At 41.6% G+C, this 9,802-nt stretch overlaps 1 pseudogene; it reads left to right on the top strand.

Annotated features, from left to right (window-relative positions):
* Window positions 1-7,404: 7,404 nt before the first annotated feature.
* On the top strand, window positions 7,405-8,040 carry LOC138080072 (large ribosomal subunit protein uL13 pseudogene; annotated as a pseudogene).
* Window positions 8,041-9,802: the final 1,762 nt, after the last annotated feature.

Below are 9,802 nucleotides of genomic sequence, written 5' to 3'. Positions count from 1 at the left end.
TCCTGCATTGCAGGAGGATTCTCTACCACCAAGTCACTCAGGTAGTCCCCCACGAGCTTAAGTCAGTGAAAAATGAGGAATCCAGAAGTATTTGTTTCACCCGTGGTTGGTGTCGATAGTTAACATTCTCAACTGGCAGCAAAGTATTTCCATAGAATATTAAAATAGGAAGGATCTCGGAAAACTATTATTTTATAGATAAGAAAAGTAAGACCTAGAATAATTAAGTGACATAGACAGATTCTCTATCCTTCCTTCAAAGAGACAAAGACCAGAAAATTTTCTTGGGAAAACTTTAGTCTGAAAGAGAGAGAGAGAAGAAAACTGGATAACATCAGAACAACATCACAACTTTCACTGTGCCCAGTTCTTATCTTTTGCCAGACTGCTACAACAGCCTTTCAAACGGATCTTTTATCATATTTGTTGTTGTTTAGTTGCTCAGTTATGTCCAACTATTTTGCAACCCCATGGACCCCCCAATGAGACCCCATGGAGCCTTCCAGGCTCCTCTGCCCAGGGGAGAGGGTAGCCATTCCCTTCTCCAGTGGGGATCTTCCCAACCCAGTTATTGACCTGCGTCTCCTGCACTGGCAGGCAGATTCTTGACCTCTCACCCATCAGGGCTTCCTGTCCCACCCATAGACTCACCCAGAGCTCACTCTATTTTGCTGCCAGATTTATGTTTTAAAAACACAGATCTAAGCATATCAACCTCCTGATCAAAATTTCAAATTATCCCTTTTATAGTGGAGATCAAGGGCAGCCAGTCTGGCGGAGAGAGAGGTTCAGGTCTTCCTGAGTTTGTGGGGCAGCTGAACTCCCCCAACTCCTTGGTCCTTTGGCGCCACCTCAGGAGCAGGGAATGACTCTGACTGAGGAAGGGTCGAGAAGGTTCCTTGGAGAGACTTCCATAAGAGAGAAGTGGGCTCTGAAGAGTTTTAGCATCATTCATTCTTCCAATGAATACTCAGGGTTGATTTCCTTCAGGATTGATTGGTTTGATCTCCTTGCAGTTCAAGGGACTCTCAAGAGTCCTCTGAAGCAGCACAATCCTTTATACATACTGTACAAGGAACCATTTTCTAATCCAAGATCATGAAGATTTACACCTAAGTCTATATTAATAGGGCTTATACCAGTGTAAATCCTTTTGTTTCCACCAGTGGCTGTTCAGATAGGGGATCTTCACAAATGCATGTGGTTAGTTTTCAAAGCTACTGCAGGAGAAGGATGGGAGTAGAGTAAGTTAAAAATACTTGAAGCTTGCTGTTCTTATCAAGATACAGCTGCTTTTCTTTAATAAGTGATCCATGGATTGCTGACAGGTTTTGACTAATTTTCAGAGTTCTCAAAAAATTGATTCTGACACATTTTAGGTCTATTTTCTTGTTATTTTAGAGGGGAGAATGCTAGGAATTTTTGATTGCCATTTTCACTGACATCACTCTATATGTTTAGTTTTATATCAACCATCTTATTACATGTTTTCCATTTGTCTCACCTTCTTGTGCTTATTCTCATTATCTGTCTTAATTTGACCAATCATTTTATTATTTTTCTACTGATTTTATTGCTATTATTTTAGAGATTACATTAGAAATCACAACATTCACATAGTAAAATACACAAGATCTAAAACTTCCTAATGCATGTTCTCCTCTCTTCATTTGTTGGGTTGCATTTTTCATTCTAAATTGGCTAACTTTATAATCATTGCTTTTAAAGTTAATATGTATGCATATATATACACATATATATATAAATTATTTCTCCCAGGGTTCTTCATTCCTTCTTGCATTTCTATCCTTCTGTCTAGATCATTTTCCTCCTGCCTAAAGAATTCCCTTTAATATTTAATTTAATTCAAATTTTCTCATGATGAATTTTCTGTTATATTTGACCAAAAATAGTTTGGCCTTCAGAAATTCATTTTAACAATGTTAGTACATTACTTCTTACATGCTTCTATAGTGGCCTCTTAGTTTTTCTTGAAACTCTCAAAGAAAAACTCCCAATTATTTTGGCTCTCCCCAAACTGAAATGATTCAAGAGTCCCATTTCTCCTCAGAGGAGTTTGTCTATACTTAAATTCAGTCTGCTTGGTTGTCTTATGATTGCAGCTCTCTAACGGTTTCAAATAAAGCTATGATTTTATAAATTTTTTTCTCCAGGAATTTGGATTTAAGATGGGGGCAAGGCCCTCACGTGGTTTTCCTCATCATAAATAGAAACAGAAATCCTAGTTTCTTTGTATATTATTCCCGGAATGCTTTTCCATCTCTTTGCTTAAAAAATTATAATATTGGTTTTGGACCAGTGCTTCCTGCATGAATCAAAAAGCGGGATGAGTTTACTGAAGTTTTCTTCCTTCATTTTGAGTTCCTTAGTTTAAGTTTCTTCCCAGTCTCCTATATGGTGGTGATTGGCCTAAGGTCCAAAAACACCCTATTAACAGAAAATGTCTCCTCCTTCGGGGTAACTAACCTCCATCTTACTTTTCCTTCCCTTGAGCAAATTATTTGTTTATAGTTTGTAACTGGAGCCTTGCATAAACTTTAATGTCCTCATTTTGCATGTTTGTGCTTCTGTCTAGGAACTCACCCCTAGGCATGGCTCTGCTGGAGGATGAATGTTGCTACTATCACTTCTCTACATTATTCTTTTTGCACTTATGTTTTGCCTTCTAGCCTCAACTATGGCAATGTTCTTTCTTCCTTCATTAAATCTTTAACCTCAACCTAAATGCAGAAGAGGTGATAAAACCTCCTCAGAGTCAGGCTGGCACAGTGCTTTCTGTTATGCCCAGTGTCCGAGTCCCCAAAACTGAGAGAATAAGACATCCACAGCAATGCAAAAGCATAAAGGGGTTTATTGCTAGCTCGAGCTAGGGCTCAAGTCTCATCCAGGGCAGTGGAGTCTTGACGAGAGCCCCAAGCTCTGAATCACATCTACTTTTATACAGACGGTTCTTTGTTCCTGTAACAGCATAGCTGTTTGGTTAAACCGTTCGCACGAGCGGGACTTTTAACCTCGCATCCCTATCCGGATTGGCTCAGGTCTGGTGCGGGCAGGGGGGCTACGGGGATTTTTTCTGATTGGTCGAGCTACACTGCCTGCGGGAGTTCCCGGTGCCTCAGCTTTCCTAGAGACTAAACCTCAGGCCTAGCCTGCCCCTTAGAGCCTGTCCTGGCTTCAATTTGGTCCTAACACTTTCACTATGTTACTCCAGCATTTTGACAGTAAGGTACATGGGTTTATTTCTAATTATCCCCTATTCTTTATAGAACAAATACCCAAAAGCATATTGGATAGCATGCATATATTATTTTCCCAATTTCAAAGTCTGGCTTCTTACAGAAATTAGAGTTTCCACTTCTTTTGAAATTTATCTGAACATAATCTTGCTCAGTGCACCAATACTGTCAGAAATACTATATTTTTTGTTTTGATTCTGGTAGACGATGGTAGCCAACAACAGTTTCAGGTGAGTGAGGGTTAGTTACGTCCCCCTAGAACCTTACTGTATCAATGAAGCAAGTCTTAAGACAATTCTCTCTCTCTCTCTCTCTCTCACACACACACACACACACACACACACAGACATAGAGTTATGTAATCTGTAAGTGCAATGACATCCCAGCTCTGTCATTTCTTAATATGCTAACCACACCTTTCAGGAAATATACACTGGGTGCAAATGTGACAACATACTAGAGATAAGATTCGACTAATCTGATAGTCTATTTTAGCAACCAGAATCTTCCAAATCTCAACCTAGACAAACAACAGTTGTGGGATTGAGCTGGAGAGTCATCCTTAACAGAAGAGACTACCGGGCTGGATGGAATTTTTTCAACGGTGGTAAAGCACACATAAAATTTATCATCTTGATCATTTTTAAGTGGGATTAAGAACATTGACACTGTTATGCAACAATTGTTGCCATTCACCTCCAGAACTTTTTCATCTTCCCATACTGAAACTTCAAACCCATTAACCCTTTGCCCTTCTCCTCAGCCTTGTAAACACCATTCTACTTTCTGTCTCCAGGTATTTCATAGAAATGGAATCATATAATATTTGTCTTTTTATGTCAGGCTTATTTCACTTAGCATAATGTCTTCTGGGTTCATCTATGTTGTAGCATATATCAGAATTTCATTCACTTTTAAGCTTGAACAATATTCCACTGTGCATTTATGCCACGTTTTGTTTATTCATCTATTGATAGACACTTGAGTTACTTCCACTCTTTGGTTTTTGTGAATAATACTGCTATAAACATGGGTGTACAAACTTTTGTTCAAGTCCCAACTTTCAGTTCTTTTGGATATATATCCAGAAGTAAAATTGCTGGCTGATGGTGTGAGTACTCAGCCAACTCTTTGCAGCCAAAGAGTTGTCCAACTCTTTGCAGCCCCATGGACAGTAGCCTGCCAGGCTCTTCTGTCCATGGGGTGTTCCAGCTAAGAGTACTGGAGCAGGTTGCCATTTCCTACTCCAGGGGATCTTCCCAAACCAGGATTGAACCTGCATCTCTTGCGCCTTCTGCACTAGCATCACCATGGAGAAACTGCTGGATCATATGGTAATTCTATGATTAATTTTCTGAGGAATCACCATGCTGTTTTCCAAAATGACTGCACAATTTTATATCCTCACCAGAAGTGCACAAGAGTGCACTTATCTTAGTAAGACTTGTTATTTTCTGTATAACAGCCATTCTAATGGATATAAAGTGGTATTTCATTGTGGTCTTGATTTGCATTTACCTAATTGATGCTTTTGAACTGTGGTGTTGGAGAAGACTCTTGAGAGTCCCTTGGACTGCAAGGAGATCCAACCAGTCCATTCTGAAGGAGATCAACCCTGAGATTTCTTTGGAAGGAATGATGCTAAAGCTGAAACTCCAGTACTTTGGCCACCTCATGTGAAGAGTTGACTCACTGGAAAAGACTTTGATGCTGGGAGGGATTGGGGGCAGGAGAAGGGGACGACAGAGGATGAGATGGCTGGATGGCATCACTGACTCGATGGACGCGAGTCTGGGTGAACTCCGGGAGCTGGTGATGGACAAGGAGGCCTGGCGTGCTGCGATTCAAGGGGTCGCAAAGAGTCAGACACGACTGAGCAACTGAACTGAACTGAACTGAACTGAATGATTAGTAATGGTGAACATTTTTTCATATGTTTATTGGCTATTTGTAAATCTTCTTTGAAGAAATATCTATTCAAGTTCTTTGCCTGTTTTTAAAGTTGGGCTTTTTGGAGAGAATTTGTATAGACACCTATTCAGGGGTGTCTTAAATATTTTAGCCAATGCAATATATACATATAAAATGTCACTATTTTTTACAGTTAAAAACCCATATAGTATTTTATTCTATATTTATATACTATATATAATTTTATCAATGAAAACACATTTCTAACTTTCACTCTGAAAATTAGGAAAATTAGGAAAGCCTCTGGTATCTAGCTTTTATTGGCTGTCTCTGATATGGCCTTTCTTATTCAAACTCTAGCTGACCATCCTGAGAATTAAATTCCATATTGTTGCAATTGCCTGCACATACATTAACACATAATACCATATAATTAACACATTGCTATGTTGAAATATTTAAAATTTAAATTAAATCTCACACACCATAGTTGAAAGCTCTATATCTGGTTCTCTGGTTATGGTGCTTATCTTTCTGCCCTTCACCCACCATTCCCAGTCACATACCTATTCTATTTCTTGAACAGCCAGTTTGCACATTCCTAACCCATGGTCTTTGCACTTGCTTTTCCTTCTGCCTAGAATACTCTTCCTTTTGATTCTCTCATGAACTTACCCTTGTCACTATCCAGGTCTCAGCTCAAGTGTTATCTCCTTAACGAAGTCTTCCCTGATCCCCAAACTACAAGTAGCTCCTTTCCCCCAAGTCTTTCTCAATCAAATTTCCCTGCTTATCTTAAACTTATGTCTTTATTAGCCCCATGAGAAGAAAGACTTTTTATTCAGAACTCTGTACCCAGTACTAAGGTGAGTGCTTTGGTCTATGGTAAGAGCTCAATAATTTTTTTTTTTAATATTCACATGAACGTTTGAATACTTAAGAGTGTGACGTGAGTCATAATAGAGATAAAAAGAAAGTACTATGAGAACACAGAGCAGGAATACATAAATCAAAATTCCAGAACAGGGTAGGTGAGAATTGTCCTAATAAGTATATTAGTCAGCATGGGCTGCCATAACAAAATACCACAGATTGGGTGTAACAATAGAAATTTATTTCTCACAGTTCTGGAGGCCAGGAAGTTCAGGATCAAGACACAGAGTGATCTGGTTCCTGACGAAACTCTCTTCCTGGCTTGCAGGCGTGTCCTCGCATAATGGAGACAGCGCGCAGATGACATCTCCTCATCTTATAAGAACATCAGCCCTATCAGAGTAGGGTCCCAACCTTGTAATCTAATTTAACCATTATCTCTGCCTCACAGGTCTTAACTCCAAAATCAGTCGCATCGGGGTTGGGGCTTCAACATAAGAATTCTGGGGGCATGCAAACATTCAGTCCATAACAAAGAGCTATATAAAGAAGGGCAGGCATTGCTGGGAGACACTCCTTCATGCATCTCTTACACTCCTGTGCATTTGCTGGGGCATGACAAGAATGAGGGCACTTCTGGGCACAGTGCTAGGTCATTGAAGAGAGGGCCTTCCCTTGTACTTTGAAAGGTTGTTTCACTCATGCATGATCTTGCAACATTACGTACTGGACATTTGAAAATATGGGCTCTTTTAACTATACAAAGATTCAATATGTAGACACATTTTATTACACAAACAGCACTTGTTACTAAATTTCCTCAATAGAGAAGTCTCAAGAATTGGTAAGTTGTAAAGTTCCTATAGGTAGATATAAGTTTTCTAAAATTCTTAATTTTTATTTGAACACTTTAATTTTATCATTGACAACAAATACAGTGGTTTTCCTTGAAAGGAGAGGCTGACTTCATTTTCAAGAAAACATCTGTCAAATACCCAACCCTGAATGACCAAAGTCTGTCACTTGTTCTTTCAAGCACAAATGCCATTCCACAGAAAAAGGAGCTGGGGCTTCCCAGGTGGCTCAGTGGAGAAAGAATGTGCCTGCTAATACAGGAGATACCAGACACAGGTTCAATCCCTGGGTCAGGAAGATCCCCTGGAGGAAGAAATGGCAACACACTTCAGGATTCTTGCCTGGAGAATTCCATGGATAGAGAGGAGCCTGGCAGGCCACAGTCCATGCAGGTGCAAAGAGCCAGATGTGCCTTAGAGTGTCTCAACATGCATGCAGGCACAAAGAAAGCAGCTAGTTAAAATACCTTTTAAAAAAGGAATACTTGCTTTCCCAGGCGGCTGCCGAAGATGGCGGAGGGGCAGGTCCTGGTGCTCGATGGCCGAGGCCATCTCCTGGGCCGCCTGGTGGCCATTGTGGCCAAGCAGGTGCTTCTGGGCCAGAAGGTTGTGGTCGTGCACTGTGAGGGCATCAACATTTCTGGCAATTTCTACAGAAATAAATTGAAATACCTGGCCTTTCTCCGCAAGCGGATGAACACCAACCCCTCCCGTGGCCCCTACCACTTCCGAGCCCCCAGCCGCATCTTCTGGCGGACAGTGCGAGGCATGCTGCCCCACAAGACCAAGCGGGGCCAGGCTGCTCTGGAGCGCCTCAAGGTGTTTGATGGGATCCCACCACCCTATAACAAGAAAAAGCGAATGGTGGTTCCTGCTGCCCTCAAGGTTGTGCGTCTGAAGCCTACTCGCAAGTTTGTCTACCTAGGGCGCCTGGCTCATGAGGTTGGCTGGAAGTACCAGGCAGTAACAGCCACCCTGGAGGAGAAGAGAAAGGAGAAAGCCAAGATCCACTACCGGAAAAAGAAGCAGCTCATGAGGCTACGGAAGCAGGCCGAAAAGAACATCGAGAAGAAAATTGGCAAATTCACAGAGGTCCTCAAGACTCACGGATTCCTAGTCTGAGCCAAATAAAATTGACGGTTTATTCTTCAAAAAAAAAAAAAGGAATACTTATAATTTCATCAACATTCTTAAGTGAAGAAAGAAATGTTTTTCTACTGCAAGTGCATGGCAGTGAAGAATAATGATTACTAGAGTTTAGTGCCCACGGAGAAGGCAGTGGCACCCCACTCCAGCACTCTTGCCTGGAAAATCCCATGGACGGAGGAGCCCAGTAGGCTGCAGTCCATGGGGCCTCGAAGAGTCAGACACGACTGAGCGACTTCACTTTCACTTTTCACTTTCATGCATTGGAGGAGGAAATGGCAACCCACTCCAGTGTTCTTGCCTGGAGAATCCCAGAGACGGGGGAGCCTGGTGGGCTACCATCTATGGGGTCTCACAGAGTAGGACACGACTGAAGCGACTTAGCAGCAGCAGCAGAGTTTGGTGCCACTTATCATCAGTTTGTGCTAAGGCCCCAGAAGTTCTATTTACTACTGATTTGACACCATACATGGAACAGCAGGCTGGTTCCAAATAGGAAAAGGAGTACATCAAGGCTGTATATTGTCACCCTGCTTATTTAACTTGTATGCAGGGTACATCATGAGAAACATTGGGCTGGAAGAAGCACAAGCTGGAATCAAGATTGCCGGGAGAAATATCAATAACCTCAGATATGCAGATAACAGCACCCTTATGGCAGAAAGTGAAGAGGAACTAAAAAGCCTCTTAATGAAAGTGAAAGAGGAGAGTGAAAAAGTTGACTTAAAGCTCAACATTCAGAAAACGAAGATCATGGCATCTGGTCCCATGGGAAATAGATGGGGAAACAGTGCAAACAGTGTCAGACTTTATTTTTTGGGACTCCAAAATCCCTGCAGATGGTGACTGCAGCCATGAAATTAAAAGATGCTTACTCCTTGGAAGGAAAGTTATGACCAACCTAGATAGCATATTCCAAAGGAGAGACATTACTTTGCCAACAAAGGTCTGTCTAGTCAAGGCTATGGTTTTTCCAGTAGTCATGTATGGATGTGAGAGTTGGACTGTGAAGAAAGCTAAGCGTTGAATTGATGCTTTTGAACTGTGTTGTTGGAGAAGACTCTTGAGAGTCCCTTGGACTGCAAGGAGATCCAACCAGTCCATCCTAAAGGAGATCAGTCCTGGGTGTTCATTGGAAGGACTGATGCTGAGGCTGAAACTCCAATACTTTGCCACCTGATGCAAAGAGCTGACTCATTGGAAAAGACCCTAATGCTGGGAAGGATTGGGGGCAGGAGGAGAAGGGGACGGCAGAGGATGAGATGGCTGGATGGCGTCACTGATTCAACAGACATGGGTTTGGGTAGACTCCGGGAGTTGGTGATGGACAGGGAGGCCTGGTGTGCTGCAATTCATGGAGTCGAAAAGAGTTGGACATGACTGAACGACTGAACTGAACTGACACCATCACTACAAATTCCAGCAGTAAAAAAAGTAAATCACGTATTATTATAAAGAGCTTTGACTTTGTAGACACCCCTCGGGTCCTGAATATACCCAGAAGGCCATGAACCACAATTTGTGAACAGCTATGAATCCGAATAAATGCAGAATATAAAAACAGTTGAGACACAGTCCCTATTCTTAATTTCATCTGGTAACAGAGGAAACTGATGAAGTCAACTGCAACACAACTTTAGTGACAGGAGAAATGGTAGCCTTTGTGGAGGGCAGATTAAAAGACAAGGACTAGGGTCCAGTTAGTCTATGACTGCAGTAATGTAGACAAGCAATGACCAGGGCCGGACTCAAGGCAGTGGC

Source organism: Capricornis sumatraensis, chromosome 5, assembly GCF_032405125.1.
Source record: "Capricornis sumatraensis isolate serow.1 chromosome 5, serow.2, whole genome shotgun sequence".
Taxonomy (NCBI): Eukaryota; Metazoa; Chordata; class Mammalia; order Artiodactyla; family Bovidae; genus Capricornis; species Capricornis sumatraensis.
Note: the sequence above shows the minus strand (reverse complement) of the source record. Positions and strands in the feature narration are given on the sequence as shown.